At 34.0% G+C, this 19,250-nt stretch overlaps 2 pseudogenes; both read left to right on the forward strand.

The window, feature by feature from the left end:
* Positions 1–245: 245 nt before the first annotated feature.
* LOC133195134 (piggyBac transposable element-derived protein 2-like) lies at positions 246–10,745 on the forward strand (annotated as a pseudogene).
* A 322-nt stretch (positions 10,746–11,067) lies between these two features.
* On the forward strand, positions 11,068–12,070 carry LOC133194651 (uncharacterized; annotated as a pseudogene).
* The last annotated feature ends 7,180 nt before the right edge of the window (positions 12,071–19,250 follow it).

Consider the following 19,250-nt stretch of genomic DNA (forward strand, 5'->3'; position numbering starts at 1 on the left):
ATTATCATGGAGATAAACAACTGCCTCGTATCGATATGTACTGGTCCGAGAACCCGTTTGTTGGTGAGTGATATAAAAATATATCCTTCAAATAAACTTTATAAAATCCAAAAAAAAAAAAAAAAAAAAAAAAAAAAAAAAAAAATACCCCCTTGTCCCGAGAAAAATACATTGTTTTTTTTTTTTGTTTGTTTTTTATTTATCACCGCATTTTCTTTTTAGGAAATGCTGGATTCAAAACATGCATGACTAGAAAAAGATTCGAAAAAATTACTCCAATATCTTCACATCAATGACAACGATACTCAGGCACCTGCTGGATCACCAAATTATGACAGGTTTGTAAATAAAAATAAATAAAACTATAAAATTATTATACCCCTGCTCCGAGGGAGAGGGGGTATACTATTTTACCCTTGTGTGTGTAGCTGTCTGTGTGTCCTTGTGTCTGTCCGTAACAAATATTCGTTACAGTTTCCTCAGCAACTACTCATCGCAGATCCTAAAAATTATTATACACCCGCTCCGAAGAAGAGGGGGGTATACTGTTTTGCCCTTGTGTGTCTGTCTGTCTATGTGTCTGTCCATAACAAATTTTCGTCAGTTTCCTGTTTATTCGTGCGTCTGTCCGTTCTAAATTTCCGTCACAGTTTTTTTCAGCAACTACTCATTGCAGATGCTTGAAATTTTAGCACACTCTTTGGGCATACCAAATGGTGGAATTCATTTTTGTACAAATTCAACGTCAACATGAAATGGTATCTTAACATCAGAGAGGGGGTATTACTAGTGAGCATTCGCTCACAGACTTCTTGTTTTGCCTGTTTTTTTCCAAATTTTAATTTGCAAAAAAATAACCTTCATGATCACCCCTAATTCAATGAATACATTCTTAACAACTCATAACATGTTTGTTATACATACTTCAGACTTCATAAAATCAGGCCACTTCTCAACATGACGAGGGACAACTTCAAAAATGATTATAGGCCAGGGAAGTGTCAAAGCATTGATGAAGGCATTATAAGGTATAGGCTGTGACATTTTATAATCATTTTCTTATTTTTGATCCATTCTATACTTAGCTAATTAGCTTATTATGGTTATCTATTTTAAATTATTTATGTCATTATATCCGCACTTTTTAAAGAAAGTTCGGATATATTGTTGTTACTCATGTCTGTCCGTCCGTCCGTCCGTCCGTCCGTCTGTCACACTCTTCTTTCTCAAACTCCTCTTACATTTTACACAGTAACCTAATCATCTTTTGGGAGATGGTTGGTGGTGTCATGTAGATGTGCAGTAAGGTTTCGGAATTTTTATTTTCCCCCTGGCGTCAAACAGGGGTCAAAAAATGACGTTTTTTTATGCAAAAAGCCCCTGGTTCCCAGAACTCCTCTTACATTTTACACAGTAGCCTAATCATCTTTTGGGAGATGGTTGGTGTTGTCCTGTAGATGTGCAGTAAGGTTTCGGAATTTTTATTTTCCCCCTGGCGTCAAACAGGGGTCAATTTTAAAAAAAAAATATTTAACATGTTTAATCACCCTGGTTCCAAGAACATTCCTTATATTTTTTGCACTAGCCTTAAATCATGATCATTTGGAAGATGATTGATTTTGTCCTGTGGATGTGTAAAATGGTTTTAAAATTTGCATTTCCATGTGGATGGCAAATAGGGGCAGGAAAAAAATGGCTCCTCCCTAACCCATGCGGTCATGATTTGTACAAACTTGAATCTACACTTCTTGGGAATGTTTCCATATTAATCATGCTTTTGTTGTTCTTGAAAAGAAGAATTTTGATTTTTTTCCCTTTTATTCCTATATAAAATTTTGATCCCTTATTGTGGCCTGACCCTATCCTCGGAGGTCATGATTTGAAAACTAGAAATATATCCAGAGGAAATAAATGCTCCACCGAATGTATATTACTAATGCAACATGAAAATTTGTATGAGTATATGAAGTTTGACGAGAATATCTTGAACAGTTTCTTTAAAATTGAAACTAAAATCTAAAAAAATGGATATAGATGATAAATTATCACCAAATTATGTATAAGTGCATGTTTACGTAAAAATATCTTAGATTGTTTCTTTAAAACTAAGCAAAATACAAATTAGAGAGAAGGGAGGTCAGGGTCACAGGAAAGTGCAAGGTGAAAAGTTTTTGATGCAGTTGAATAGCTCTCACTAATACATATCAGCAGATTGGGTTTGATAAAAATATCTTGAATGATTTATTTAAAACTGAGCTTAACACTTATTTGAGAAAAGAGAGGTCAACGTCAAAAGAAAGGTTGAGGTCAAAATGTTGATGCAGTTGAAAAGCTTACATCAGTATGTATTTACTATTAGCATATGATGTTTGATAAAAATATCATAAATGGTTTATTTAAAACGTAGATAAACACTTATTTAAAAAGTGAGGTCAAGGTCAAAGGAAAAGTCAAGGTCAATAAAGTTGACAGCTCTCAGCAGTATATATCAGCATATGAAGTTTGATCAATATATCTTGAATTGTTTATTCAAAACTGATCTAGACTCTAATTTAAGAAAAATGAGTTTAAGGTCAAAGGAAAGGTCAAGGTCAAAAAGGTTGATGCAGTTGAAAAGCTTACATCAGTATGTATCAGCATATGACGTTTTATTGAAGTCGGACATGACAAACACTATATGCCTCAGCCATATTCATGACAGGGCATAAAAACTTGAATCTACACTATATGAGGATGTTTCCATATCAAAATGACTAACAAGCAAATTCTAAGAATTGTGGTCCCTTGCTTTCCGTGTCCTAGTGGATGGGATGCCATTATTTATAACATATTGTTTCAAATATGCACGCCCTATCATATGTCATTCAAAAGTAATCATCAAAGTTAAAATTTTTGAAAATTAGATAAAACATCAAGGTCAAGGGGTTAAAAATCATAGCATGCTCAGAAACATATTGTTACATGTAATGTACATGTCAGATATGAAAGTCCTATCTCTTTTCAATCAAAAGTTATAAGGAAATATAACATTTTTGAAAAGTAGGTTAAACTTCAAGGTCAATGTCACAGAGTCGAAAGTCATGATATATTAAGAAAGGTCTTTTCACAGGTAATATACATGTATAATATGAATGCCCTATCTTTTCTCTTTCAAAATGATCAATTTAAAATAAGTTAATTTTTTTGAAAAGTAGGTCAAACTTCAAGGTCAAGGTCATGGGTTCAAAAATCATAATATGTTTAGAAAGTTTTTTAAAGCAATGTACATGTGAAAATGAAAGCTCTATCTCTTATTATTCAAAAGTTATGACCAAGGATAAATTTATTGTGACAGACGGACAGACTGACAAACGGACAGACTGACAGACAAATGAGATTTAATGTCCCTTAGGTCCCTTTCGCGAAAACGGATGACAATTATGCCCTTGCTGTTCTTGAGAAGATGATTTATGAAAAAAATCCCCTGCAATTTTCTATGTAAATCATTGGATCCCCATATGTGGTCCCACCCTACCCCAGTGGGTCATATTTGAACAAATTTGAATCTACACAAAGTCTTTGTGAAGAAAGTTTCACCTTTTTGGGCCCAGTCAGTGGTTCTTGATAAGACTTTTTAGGTCACCTGAGTCACTCAGGTGACCTATTGCTATCCGTTTTCGTCCGTCGGCGTGCGTCGTGCGTCGTGCGTCGTGCGTTAACATTTGAACATTTTCAGCTTCTTCTCTGAAACCGCTTAACCAATTTCAACCAAATTTGGCATATAACATCTATGGGTGAAGGGGGACAAAATTTGTGAATTTCATGGTCCCTGCCCCCCTGGGGCCTGAGGGGTGGGGCAAAAACCACTAAAATTAATGCAATCTTTAAAAATCTTCTTCTTTACTCCTGGACATCAAGCAGTCAAACTGTTAGCATGATTGTAATAAGCATTGAGCCCTCTACCAAAATTGTGAAATTCATGGCCCCAGGGTAAGGGGTTCTGGGGCTAGGGCGGGGCTATATAGATCATATAGTGAAAGTGCATTATTTCTTTGAAAATCTTCTTCTCTACCCCTGGGTATTATTGAACAAAATTGAATACATATTTATGATAAGCAAGAGTGACTTTACCAAAATTGTGAAATTCATGGCCCCAGGGTCAGGGGTTCTGGTGTTAGGGCGGGGCTATATAAATCATATAGTGAAAGTGCATTATTTCTTTGAAAATCTTCTTCTCTACTCCTGGGTATTATTGAAACAAATTGAATACATAGTTATGATAAGCAAGGGTGACTTCACCAAAATTGTGAAATTCATGGCCCCAGGGTCAGGGGTTCTGGTGCTAGGGCGGGGCTATATAGATCATATAGTGAAAGTGCATTATTTCTTTGAAAATCTTCTTCTCTACTCCTGGGTATCATTTAAACAAATTGAATACATAGTTATGATAAGCAAGAGTGACTCTACCAAAAATGTGAAATTCATAGCCCCAGGGGCAAGGGTTCTGGTGTTAGGGCGGGGCTATATAAATCATATAGTGAAAGTGCATTATTTCTTTGAAAATCTTCTTCTCTACTCCTGGGTATTATTGAAACAAATTGAATACATAATTATGATAAGCAAGAGTGACTCTACCAAAATTGTGAAATTCATGGCCCCAGGGTCAAGAGTTCTGGTGCTAGGACTGGGCTATATAAATCATATAGTGAAAATGCATTAATGCTTTAAAAATCTTCTCTACTCCTGGGTATTATTTAAACAAATTAAGTACATTGTTATGATAAGCAAGGATGCTTCTTCCAAAATTATGAAATTCATGGCCCCAGGTACAGGGGTTCTGGTGCTAGGGCGGGGCCATATATATCCTATAGTGAAGGTGAATTATTTCTTTAAAAATCTTCTTCTCTGCGCCTGGGTATTATTTAAACAAACTATTAGTACATTGTTATGATACGCAAGTATGCCCCTTCCAAAATTGTGAATTTCATGGCCCCAGGGTCAAGGGTTCTGGTGAAAAAGGGGGGGGGGGGCTCTATTGATTATATAGTGAAAAAGCAAAATTTCTCTGAAAATATTCTTTTCTGCTTCTGGTTAAAAAGCAAAGAAGCTAAGTGTATAGTTATGATGAGCATGATTACTTCTTCCAGAGTAGTGAATTGCATGACCCCTGGGTCAGATGTGCTGGTGTAAGGGTGGGGCTCTTGATAATGTAGTGAAAATGCATTAATTCTGTTAAATAATCCTGTCTGCTCCTTAGTGTTAATCAGATAAACAAAGTGATTACTTACATGTATGATGAATAAACTTCTGGTCCCAGGGTGAGAGACTCTGGTGTTTCTCGGTGGGGATGGGAGGTTGGGGGGGGGGGGGGGCTGGGGGGCTCTATTGATAATGTAGTGAATCTGTAGTAAAAACTGCATTATTTCTTTGAAAATCTTCTCTGCACCTGGGCATATCAGAGGCAAAAAGAGTAAAAGTTTTAATAAATATTTTTGAACATCTGGGCCATTTTGTCAAGTGTTCTGGTCCTGGCCAGGGCTCTATTAATTTGTATTCTACTGAGGGGAGTTATTCCCCTTTGCCATTTACTTTTGATAATTAGTCACTGTAAATAATGTACTTGAAAGGTTAATAGAATAAGAGAATTTTGCAAGATTTTTTATTGTATAATACAAAAAGTACTTTCATAGTTTTATGATCAGGTAGACTTGTAAGTAATAGATAAATAAAAATGAGACAAAAATAACTTGTCTTATTCAATGTTCATCAAAGACCAAGAGAGTCCAATGTAAGAGATTTCAACAAGGAATTAAAATAGTACAGAAGCATTGATAGTTTGTTAATATACTGTATGGTGATAGTGATAAATGGGGAACAGATTAGAACCTAATTTATGAACTGTTAATGAACACTAGACTAATTATTTTGTTGAACCTGATCACCCTATTTTTCTTGCTTTTGGGCAACAAAGCTTCACTTTTCAGTTCATTTTATACTCTATGGATTCTCTAAATTGTTGTATTATACTCAGGTGACCGTTAAGGCCCTTGGGCCTCTTGTTTAAATGATACCACCAAATTTTCACTAATTCTTGATTATCCCCCCTTAATTTGAAAGAGGGTGTGACCCTTCAGTTGAACAAACTTGAATCCCCTTTTCCCGAAGATGCTTTGTGGCAGGGTAGGTTGAAATTGGCCCTTCGGTTCTAGTGAAGAAGACAAAAATGTGAAAAAGTTTACAGGCGGACAGATGGATGACAGACAAAATGTGATCAGAAAACAATAAAAACTCAAGTGAGCTAAAAACTTATGATCAGAAGTACTTGGAAGAGGTACAGTGTTTGAAAGACAGTTTTCTTTCCATGTATTGTTTTCAGAAGCTGAAAAGGTATGATTTGTATCCATGTTGAAAAAAACTTCACTTTTCAGAAAAGAGTATGATTAAAAATAGTTAATCAAGGTGCTTTGAGTAGCAACATAAGCTAAACTGGTATAGCTAATTCAACTACAGAAGTTAGTCAATTATAAAAATGCACAACATTTTCAACTCTTAATCATTCTTAAAATATTTATATCATTGATTTCTGATTCAAGGGAGAAAAAAAGATATGACCAGAAGTATATCCGTTGACTAATAAACATGAATTGTACATGTCTATTATGTTTTTTAAGTCATTAATGTTTGTTTGTTGTTAAATGTCCCTCTCAGGAATTTTTCACTCATATGGAGACACCACCACTTAAAATTAATGAAGACGTGCAAGTCGGATTTAAGGTTAACTTTCATTATAGGAGTTTTCAACAATTAAGACGTAAAGAGACAACTCCTTCCCCTCGCCCCTTCCCCTGTTTGTTCATGAAACTAATACTTTGTTTTGACATAAAAAAATGTGAATATATACAAATGGTCCATCTTTTTGAAAGATTTTCATTCCTAATTCTACATGGGTTGACTCAAATTTATGAATGAAATGTCAAGCAATCTTATCATTGATGCACTTTTATTTAATTTGATGTAGTCATAATGTGAACATTTCCAGTTTATTAAGAGGGTGGGGATGACCTCCAGGGGTTCATAATCTTAAACCATTAGATGTACATAAAATAATAACACAAGAAACAAAATTATTTATAGTCAAATATTTTGGAGTCACATGATCATTTGTCATTTAAGGGACAGGGAGCGGCTAGGGTGATAGGACCCCCCCCCCCCCGGAATTTGCAGTTATTTAAATAGGACTATATACTGATTAACAGAAGCAAATAAAAAATGACTTTGGACGCCCTCCCTCCTTTAAAACCATAGACCCCACCATCATTGTGTTCATTTTGTTTGTTTGTTTTGTTTTTTCCCGAAAAAATTCCTGGACCTGTGCCTGTAACTGAATGTAATGTCGACAACGGGAGATAACTCTTCAGAATGTGAAATTTGTCTATTGTGGCATCCGATGATCTTTGATCCTTTTTAAACTTTTACCTAACTATTTGCATTTCGGTTATTTTACCCCAATCAATACTTAAACTTGTACTTACTGACTGTCATAGGTCCTGTCAACTTCATGAAATATAATCCAATTAAAACACAAAATGAATTAATTTCTACTGATATACATGTAAAGATGTTTACACCACGCTGCACCATGTGCAATGATAATGGTAAATCTAGTACTAGTAGGGTGACACAAGCCCAATGTGATGTAGAAATTTTCAAAAAAGGTGTTCACATACATGTACAGTACAAGAACAAATTTTAAATACATTATCATAACAAACGATATTTTAACGTAATTTTACCATCTAGGCCTATTTCCAAAAACAGGCAATTGTGTTTGTGTGTGTGTGTTGGAGGGGGGGGGGGGGTGACAAAATTGATTGGGAATGGCTTTTCAAGGAGGTTTTGCCTAATCAAATACTAAAATAAAAAGTTTGCACATTTTGATAAATTCATCAAAAATGCTATTACTAAAATAATATCATTTGCTGTTGAGAAAATAAATTTAAAAAGTTCCAATTATGGGCCAAAAATTTATGCCCCCCTTTTTATCAAAACCTAATTTACATCATTAATTAAATTTTGTTATTTCAGACTGGTAATGAATTAAGTAAAGGAAATACCAATAAGAGGCTCATAGGTCACATGGTCACCTGAGCATTTTATGCTCGAATTGACGAAATACATGTACATGTACTGTGTACATTATAGAATTATTTGACTTTTTCCTTGGTAAGCCCAATATGGAGGAGTGTGCATTTAGAGGCAAACACCTTAGTGCGGGTATTACTGTCTCATGACAGCATCTAGTTTTTCATGTTTTTAAGGTACAAAGGACACAATTATGCCCAGCAATACACGCCAGGAAAACCAATAAAACGTGGGCTGAAGGTATACTTAGAATTTTTAGCTCACCTGAGCCAAAGGCTCAAGTGAGCTTTTCTGATCAAAATTTGTCCGTTGTCTGTCGTCGTTGTCGTTGTTGTTGTAAACTTTTCACATTTTCATCTTCTTCTCAAGAACCACTGGGCCAATTTCAACCAAACTTGCCACAAAGTATCCTTGGGTAAAGGGGATTCAAATTTGTTCAAATGAAGGGCCACGCCTTCTTCCAAGGGGAGATAATTAAGAATTCGTGAAAAATTAATGGCATCATTAAAAAATCTTCTTCTCAAGAAGCGCTGTGCTTGAAAATATGAAACTTATGTGGAAACATCCTCAGGTAGTGTAGATTCAAGTTTGTTCAAATCATGACCCCTGGGGGTCGGGTGGGGTCACAATGGGCGATCAAAGTTTTACATAGGAATATATAGGAATAATCTTTAAAAATCTTCTTCTCAAGAACAGCAAAGCCATGATTGGTCATATTTATATGGTAGCATCCTCAGATAGTGTAGATTCAAGTTTGTTCAAATCATGACCCCCGGGGGTTGGGTGGGGCCACAATGGGCGATCAAAGTTTTACATAGGAATATATAGGAATAATCTTTAAAAATCTTCTCAAAAACAGCAAAACCATGATTGGTCATATTTATATGGTAGCATCCTCAGATAGTGTAGATTCAAGTTTGTTCAAATCATGACCCCTGGGGGTCGGGTGGGGCCACAATGGGCGATCAAAGTTTTACATAGGAATATATAGGAAAAATCTTTAAAAATCTTCTTCTCAAGAACAGCAAAGCCATGATTAGTCATATTTATATGGTAGCATCCTCAGGTATTGTAGATTCAAGTTTGTTCAAATCATGACCCCCGGGGATCGGGTGGGGCCACAATGGGCGATTAAAGTTTTACATGGGAATATATAGGAATAATCTATAAAAATCTTCTTCTCAAGAACAGCAAAGCCATGATTGGTCATATTTATATGGTAGCATCCTCAGATAGTGTAGATTCAAGTTTGTTCAAATCATGACCCCTGGGGGTCGGGTGGGGCCACAATGGGCGATCAAAGTTTTACATGGGAATAGATAGGTTAAATCTTTAAAAATCTTCTACTCAAGAACAGCAAAGCCATGATTGGTCATATTTAAATGGAAGCATCCTCAGATAATGTAGATTCAAATTTGTTCAATTCATGACCCCCCTCCCCGAACCACTTTTTTATTTAAACTTTTCAACCTTTCAAGACAGAACTGATTTCTGCTTTTTCCTAGCCATAGTGCTTAGGTGAGCGATGTGGCCCCTAGGCCTCTTGTTTAGATAATGTTTTCAAAATTAAAAAAAAAGAAAAGAAAGATAGAGAAAAAAAGAAAATTTTAAAGATGATTCCCTGTTATGTTTGTCAGTGAATATATATGTAGTAATCTTTGTAGCAATTCATATTTTTTTCACATTGGAATAATTCAATGTATAAATCCATAATCCGAATTGATTTTACAACCTCAATGAATATAAAATGAAATTGAATGCAAGTGAATTTTATGGGTCAGGGTATTTTGACGAGATTTCTATGAGTTTTATCATGTACATGTGAAAATTATAAGAAACAATTAATCATATACGGTATAAGATGAGAAAGTTATAATGTAACAATATGATGTAATAATTTGCATTCGAAATTCTGTAATAACTTGTGCTGTACATAAATATATAATAAGAACAGTTCCATAAATCATGACATTGAAATGTTCCCTTTTCGATATGGAAGAGGTGTGAACCGAGTGGCTACACGAATGACTACCGGCTGTACCTTGGTAAACACGATTCTATGTGTGGTACATCACTGAGGGAACGGGTGGTCAAGCACTTATGCAAACCTCTAAAGTGGAAAGGTCATCATGTTTTTGTTTTGTTTTTTTTGGACAGGTATGCATGTAAATGTATTACATTTTATTGTGGAGAGAGAGAGAGAGAGAGAGAGAGAGAGAGAGAGGTTGAGATAGAGAGAGATTTGCAACACACATATTGACAAAACAAAACAAACCAAAAATTACGACATATTTGATTAAGAAGTTACAAATATATAAGATTCCAAGTTAGTCTTAAAATTTCAATAACGCGTATTACTGAAATAAATTGTTAACCTTTTTAGACATTTTACAATGGTCTTACGGGATATCCAGTGTAAAATAAAGTAAAAAAAAATAGACTGAATCAACGATGAACTTGAAAAGGCTAAGACATATTGATTCTCAGTAAAACATCTTGAATCCTAAGGGGAAAAAAATCCAGCATCAGATTTGGCAAGATATGCGCATATAGTGCACGAAGTTAGTAAAACATGAGTATTTATTATCAAATTGTAGTCTGTGATTAGTCCCTGGTTGATTTAACTTTAAGTAAGTCATACATCATATACCTGGTCAGTCCACGCATAAAAAAGCCACATGATAAAAATATCCACTCAGAAAGCATTAAATTTGATTACCAATGTGCGCTAAACATTGCAAACCTCAGGGAAAAAAATTAACAACTAAACAATAAATGTGACACATAGATGAAGGTAGAATTTCAAACACCGAAGTAGAAGGGATGGTCCTTAATTTAAAAAAAATGAAGATTTTTTTTTTCTTAAATTAATGTAAACTTATCAATCTGAACTAACTAGTGTCGTGAATAAAACCAAATTCATTGTCTTTTTTCAATTGTAGATATTTTACTTCCATTCCACTCCTCCAAACAATAGAATCTTACGGGATATATGGATGTGGCACAATTATGTCAAATAGGAAAGGGTTTCCGGTACAGCTTAAGAATCCACACCTTCCAGAGAGGGGCAACGCTGAGCAGATGCAGCACAATAATCTTGTTGCCACAGTCTGGAATGATGCTAAACCTGTATGTATGATTAACGTTTTTAAGTTGTACAAAATAAATGGCATATGCTAACACGATGATCGTTCAATGCAAGTCTGTTTTAGGTGACTTTTTTTTAAAGATGGACAATTATTCTAATGATTCAAACTTGTTTATGATATGGTAGTTTTACTTTATTAGTTTGACATTGTATCTATAACTTCTGACCTCTTGGAGATGGTCCAGCTCAGAGAAAGGTTCGGGGCGGAGGTGTTATTGTGATTCAGCGGCCACCTGCAGGAGAACTACTATGGCGTAGACAGAACCCAGCAGTACAGGTCGAAGTGCCCAGTAGGCCGTCCCTCCAAGAAGTTTTGGAAATATCTAGCGAACTTTATTTTTGAAATTTCTCTGATTAATACCTTCCTGCTTTGGTTAAAGACCCCAGATACTAGAAAACCAACCAAACATTTCTCGATGGCAGACTGCAACCTAGCCATTGCAGAGAAACTTATTGGTGACTTTTCTAGAAGGAAGCGATTGAACGTCTTTGCCAGGACGGGGGTTTCCTTGAATTAGTGTTGCTAATATCAGCAGACATATTAGCACAAAGCTGACTATATCACACGGAAAATGTAAGTAGTGCACACAGAACGGTCGAAGAAGTGACTTTCATTTGGTTGTAGCATTTGTAATGTACATCTTCAAGTTGGTAGAGGAGGTTGTTTTCAGACCTACCATGCTAACCACAACTTGCTTGCGTAAAAATTCTTTGCATTCTATCATTCATGATTGTTTTATGTATATTTTCAACAGTGTTCCTATCTCTAATCAGTAGAATGACAACTTAATTTCAGCCGTCTGTATGTCCGTCAGAATTCCTATATACATGTATTGTGTTTGGACCATCCAAGATAAACTTTATAAATTGAAAATTCTTGGGTAGAGGGGTTCTTTGAGATGGTCACCATCTCAATGATATCTAGTATCATAATAATGTTTTTACTTTTTTTTTTTGAGATTCTGTAAAATATTCAACTATGCATGTTTTCTTATATTAAGTACTGTTACCATAGCAACTTTTTCCCCTAACTCATGCATCATTTATTTCTGTATCATAGTAATTCATTTGTGTGATCAATTGATGTTCAGTTTTTAGTATCTGTTAAGTGTATGTGTTGTATTTAAATTGAGTTAAATTAGTTTTGGCATTGTTGCTATGGTAACCATTTATGTGCTTTTGAACATATTTTATTGATTAAATCAAAAGGATTGGAAACAGGTTCTAAAATAACTTACTAGTTCCTCTCTTTATATAATACAATATGTCATGCAAATTCTCAGCTGTGTTAAGGAAGGAAATGGAAAATGCGATCTAAGTACCTTCTTAAAATGTATTATTTTTAAAAATCTTTATAACAAAGTAACTGTTTACATGTAGGTAAGGTAATATAGATATCCATAATGGATAGGTTTGGGTCTGCACACAGTACCATTTATATTGCATGTATCAGCTGTGTGTCACGTGACTGGTATAAAAATAGAATTGATGAGCTGAATGTAGAAAATGACGCTAGTGCAAGGGCATACGCAAGTTTTTGGAGAGAAAAATTGTTACACATTAAAAAAGATTTACATCGGCTACCCGAAAAGTGCTGGGAGCTAGTTTGAACTGCTTCGGAAGTACTCGAAATTTTGCCGAAAATGCGTACAATAGCTAAAAATTCCTACTTTGCTTTAATTCTGTCATGAATAAAAATAATGCTACGCCGACCATAATCAGCTCCCAGCACTTTTTAAAATATACATGATATAGGCAATTGATATTCCGTATTTCAGCTCAAACAGTGTAGTCTATGCCCTTGCACTTTTGAGGTTAATTAGGAATACAATTATCGTGTTAGCGATATTCTTTACATTCTATGTCGTTGTGCAGCTCCATGGCACCTAGATAAAATAATAATCTACATATGTGTTTTAAATAAATTATTTACTTTCAATTTTATTGATTAGATTTAAACATTTGCGATGGTTTTATATTTATTTAAGCATTTTTGTAATTATTCAACCAATGGATCCACTCCTCTGGATCACTTGTACTGCGTCAAGTCAAGGCTAGTGACGTCATTTCTGACATAAGATTTGCTTCTAATTACTCGGCAGTGTTGTTATCAAATGTTGTGATTTTACATTCTTTTATAAATACTTGATAAAATAAATGAATGCAAGTTTTCATTTACGCATTATCATGTAGTTAAATAGATTTTTGTCGCTTGTGAAATTTTTAATGACGTCACAATGAAACTTCCCATACAGTGCATCACAAATGTGAACTCAGGCCTTCCTTAACGTAGCTGAGTTACAGAAGAATGATACAAATGATACAAATAAAATTTAACATATAAACTAAGAAAATTTACATGTTTTATCAATAAATTTAGTCGCCCGCGTGGTGCAGTGGTTAGAGCGTTCGCTCTAGAGTCGCGGAGTAAGGACTTGATCCTTACGTCGCGGGTTCGAATCCCACTGTGGGACGTTGAGACCGGTCCTTCGGATGAGACCGAATAAACCGAGGTCCCGTGTCACAGTAGGTCCTGGCACGAAAAAGATCCCTCACTGCTCAATGGCCCTGAGTGCCGAGTAAAGGAAAAATTTGCAGCTCTCCACCGGCAAGTGGTGGCGTCTCCATATGAGTGAAAAATTCTCGAGAGGGACGTTAAACGACAAACAAACAAACAAACAAATCAATAAATTTATGAACAGCAGCAAAAATACTGTTATTTATCTGTAAATGCAAATTTTCATCACCACACAGTTATAGGTTTAAATCAATAGTGACCAATTCAAGCCTGAACAAGCGATTGAAAAGAGTATTTCTAGCATTGGAATAATTTCTGCATGCAAAAAAAAGAAATGGTAAACATCTTCGCGTTTTCCACATGAACACGAAGGACTATTAATAATATTTCGTTTATATAGTTTAGTATACAGTAATGTCTTAGCTTGGTATGAATGATATTGGTATATCGCTTTCCATACGAAAAGTATGATGAAGGATTTTTAAGTTTTCCTACCAAGTTTTTTCGGAATGAATTAATTGAGATGGCTTCCCTAACCTCTATTTTTAGTAAATTCCATTGATTTATAGCATCGGGTACGAAGGAATTCCTAATAATTCTAATATGCATCTTGGATCAACATAATCTTTATTATGAGTATTGTATGTTGATGCATGTTCGCGTTTATTGGGGACAATTTTGTGCCAATATTCAGGTACTCTGCAATATGCAACTGCAATATGTCGCCTGGCTTTTAATGTTTCCCATCCAGTCTCAGAATATAGTGCTTCTCTAAAAACAAAAATAGGAAGTCCTGTTACAATTCTAGAGGCAATTAGTTGTACTTTTTCAAGCTTTTCAGAATCTTGTTTAGAGCAGCCATCCCGAACAATGGAAGCATATTCAAGCATAGGTCTAATAAACGTAATATACAATTTGACAGGTTTTTCCTACCGATTTTGAACCTAAGTTTTTTCAAGAGGTCAAGTTTTTTGTAAGCACTGCTTACGTCACCATCAATATACATGTATTCAGACCTACTAAGGTTTTGTGAGAATAATAGACTCAGATGACGATGAACTGGAACACACTCCAGTCTGTCAACTTTAAAAAATAATTTTGGCATAATAGAAATGTCTTTCTAACTGAAAAATACAACCTTTGTTTTGGATGGATTCAATCTAAGTAGTATGTGCGTTTTCAAGGATGTACAACAATAAAATAAATGAATGGTTGATACCAATATGTAATTTACATATATTCTAGTTTCATATATTATCTTCAGCTCTTTTAGAAAAAAGAAACACGTTGAAAGAGTATTTACAAACATATTTGAGATTTTTTTGAGGTCAGAAATCGGCCTAAATAGGTCAATAAGAAATTTAAATTAAATGTTTAAGTAACCATAGCAACACCCTTCATTAGAACCAATACACAAAATTATGTTTCTCAGTGACTTCTACCAGTGTACCAAGTTTGATTTAAATCGAACAAAAACTGTCTAAATGAAAACTGACTATTTATGTGCTTTGTATGAATAGCATCAGCCATTATTCTACCAAAAAGGAATATTATTCAGTTTATTTGTACATCTTGGAAGAAAGCGTGAAACTGGCAAAATTGGAAATATGCACCTTACGTCATTTTCATATGTTACAATCAAAACATTAAAAGTTACATAATGAGTCAAAATCATGTGTTTCTTTTAAGATAATTGTATCATAAAACAAACGGTTTATGTGAAATATGAATAAAGCGAAGTTTTGACTACTCAACGGCACTGTAAAGCAAGAAAAGAACTGCAAAATGTAAGTGCCGGAAAAGCAAAAGTTGTGTCTATCCCTTAGTTGTTATTGTCAATGTCAACAACGTCAAGGTCATGCGACTTTTATTCTTAGCGTTAAATAAACAGCATTTAACTGCAGCAAGCAAAAGTGAGGAATAAGTTCTGATCATCTTTATTGAAGATTGTATAAAATCCTTGGTCATCTGACATTTATTTCTATGGAATTGACAACATGGCAAAGTCTTCAACTTTTCTGCGCATGCCTACAATAAAAAAGAAGAAGTGAAGCAATACTTTTGTGTTGGGACAAACAAAAATTATTTTTACCTTTATTTTTCTCCATAAAAGTCGATTTTTTAGATTTTGAAACTTGTAATTTTCTGAAACCTAATATCTTTACGAATTAAACAAATTTTGCATGCATCATGCGAAAATTCTGCTTTTGTCAATTTTTCCCTTTTTCATCACGGTGTCTCTTTAATGATATACATTGGAATGGGTGGGTACAATTCAACACGGACGTCTGAGAAACATTGGATTGAAATTCTAGTTTGAAAGTCATTTTAAATCCACCTCAGCTACGCTAGAATCATGGTGTTACTGATTGGCCCAGAAAACAAATAATTTCAATTTCGGTATAGTTTGAAATTAATATGAATCAGAATTTCTGTTCAGTGTTTTTAAAGAGATAAAAAGGGACAAACACTTGATTCCTGTTTGGGATCTTGGAAACAAAAGGCATGGAGGCATGATCTGACACGACAATTTTTGACCCCCTTCCTTCTAGAATCACATGGCCGTCACCTGAAAAAATAATCTCTGTCCTCTATGACTTTTACGTGTCCTTAATTTATATGCTAAAAGATTCATATAAATTTGAATTTCAAACAACATGTATTTGGGAATTGAAATTATTTGTCTTTTGAATCATACATTCACACTCTGCGTTTGAAAACAGCTCAGGTGGATTGAAAATGAATTTCAAAATAGAATTTCAATCCAATGTTTTCACGGATGTCTGTGTCGAATTGTATCCACCTACTTCATTTTTATCATTAAATGTTTTGACTGTAACAGATGGAAATGGCTTAAGCTGTGTATTTCCAATTTTGCCAGTTAATGTTCTGCGGTCTTATGCACATTTATGTTAGTGCTAATATTCTTAACAATTTATATAAGAATAAGTAATAGAAAGAAAAATAATTGTAAATGCATATTTGTCTCAGGGGCACTTGTTTCGTAAAACAGAGCACTTAGTTAATGGAGGAGTGCTATTTAAATGCAAAACAAGATCCTGTGTGTCGTCTCCAGAAAAAAAAAGTACCGATCTAAGAAACGGTGGGTCACGCTTAAATACTATTTGTATATCTTTTACTCTGTTTTTTTTCTTAATTTACTTAATTATTTAGTAAGGCAGAAAACTTTCTTTCAGATGTAGTACTCTTGTCCTATAATAATCTGGTAACTTTCCAGCTTGTGTAAAGTTATACAACTTAAATGCACATGTAGCTGTTGTATATCCCAGGTGCTTTTTAAAGTAAGCGTTTTTCAGGGATGTCTGCACTGTCGTGTTCTTTTTTCATTATTATTTTCTTAAAAATTGCATGTCAATTCCAGCAAATTGTTACCTCTAAATAAAACAAGTTAGTGTTTCATCTTATTTGCATCTTGAGCTTAGTCTTTAAGTAATAATTAAATCACCTGCTTAAAATTCTAAATTTTTCTCCTGAAATTTAAATATGATAGTGGATAATGTGCATTGCAAGAAAGTGTTATTGCTGGACTTTTCACCTTGTGGCAGGCCTCCTCAAGCTGATAGTTTGTACATGTACATAAACTTAAATGATAGATAACAGCATTACGCATGTATATCATTAATTTTAAATTTTAAACTAAGCAACTAAGAGTATGATAGATCTGCCTTTATATCACCGGTAGGCGGCTCTACATCTTTACAACGTCGGAGGTCCTGTGTCAGCTTGTTACGGGGGCAACGAGTTGACATAGGACCCCTGGGTTGCGTTCAAGAGTAGCCTCTACGTAATGTTACGGTCTTGTGAGATCAGGAATTTATTCTTCTCCTACAAAGACGCTCATACAGTCACGGTAAACATTACTAATCAAAACAACCGTTTCAAACTACTTAAAGCTTAAGCTGTATGTGTATAAATACAAATAAAAAAGCGTTAGTGAAATGAATTCAGGCAAATCTGCATTTTTTTTCTTTATTCAGGATTATTTATACATACACATATACATGTATATACATGTAGTATAATCAGGAATATTAGCAAGGACTCACTTTTGGTATTTCCCTAGGGTAAAATAGAAGATCACAAAGACATTGTTACTATTATCTTTCAAGGCACCACAGAATCGTTTAAATCATTTCTCGTAAGAAATAAATGCTGCTTTTCAATGACAAATCGCTAAATCTGCTAATCTCTAAAAAAAAATTCTCCTCATACGGTATAATCAAAATTGCAAAAAAAAGAAAAAAAAAAGAAAAAATCTAGTCATGAAATACATTGTATTTAGTCCTGCTTTACATTCAATTATATTATAAAAGTGTTAAATATATTTAAGAATTACCTTCCGGCGTCCCCTGGCTCGTAATATAGCAGACAGTGTGTAAAGTATTGGATTAATTGCGGAATTGATGGGTAAAACAAGCACTATGATCCAAGCGTAGATTTCCAGTGGGGCATCAATTCCGGAAAATGTCAACATTCCTGTCATCAGCAAAAATAAAGGGTAATTCCCACAAAGTTTTATTTTGTTAAATGAAGCGAAAGAAAATAGGCTTCTTAAAGACAAATGCATGCTACATTTTTTTTTTCTTATCAAATCAAACATGAAATTTAAATCAAAATTGTGTACGTAAAAGAATTTAATTCTTCATTTAAAATGGCTTTTAGTAACGTCCTATAATTAAAGACAAAAAGTATATATATATATATATATATATATATATATATATATATATATATATATATATATATATATATAATCTAAATTTAAGTGAAAAACTCAAACTTTATATTATAAAAGTGTTGGCAAAAAGGAAGAATTATCAAATTCCCACAAAGTTTTCAATTTTTAATATTTAAGAAATTTGCATCAGTTACACAAAGTTTGGTTTAAATCTATCCATATTTTGTTTGTAATGTCTTTCTTGAATCTGTCATGAAAATCAATAATTTTTCCTCCAATCAAACGAAAATATTATATAATTTGACATTGACTGGTACATGTACATCAGCCCATGTCAATAGATAATCTGACTTGCTGAAATTTAACAGCCCCCCTTCCACTACAGAATAAAAAATGCCATATATATATATATATATATATATATATATATATATATATATATATATATATATATATATATATATATATATATATATTGCCTGTCCTTAAAAATAGACGAAATGTTATGTAAATATTTATTTCTAAGTACTTGGGAGTTTAAATAATTTTTCGTCTTTATCGCTGTGGTTATCTTTAGATGGTTTGAAAAACTTCCATCTAGATTTTCAATCTTATGTTTTCTCAGATATTCGCGTAGAATCCTACCCGCTCATTTCAAATATTTTACATGTATCATATAGCAATGACTAAAAGTACATATTTCCAATCTGGCCAGTTTATATTCACTAAACTTGTATTCTTTGAATTTCTGAAGCTCTCACCAA

This window comes from Saccostrea echinata, unplaced genomic scaffold, assembly GCF_033153115.1.
Source record: "Saccostrea echinata isolate AGI-Se365-2 ecotype Australia unplaced genomic scaffold, CSIRO_AGI_Sech_v1 ptg000029l, whole genome shotgun sequence".
In the NCBI taxonomy this organism is placed as follows: domain Eukaryota; kingdom Metazoa; phylum Mollusca; class Bivalvia; order Ostreida; family Ostreidae; genus Saccostrea; species Saccostrea echinata.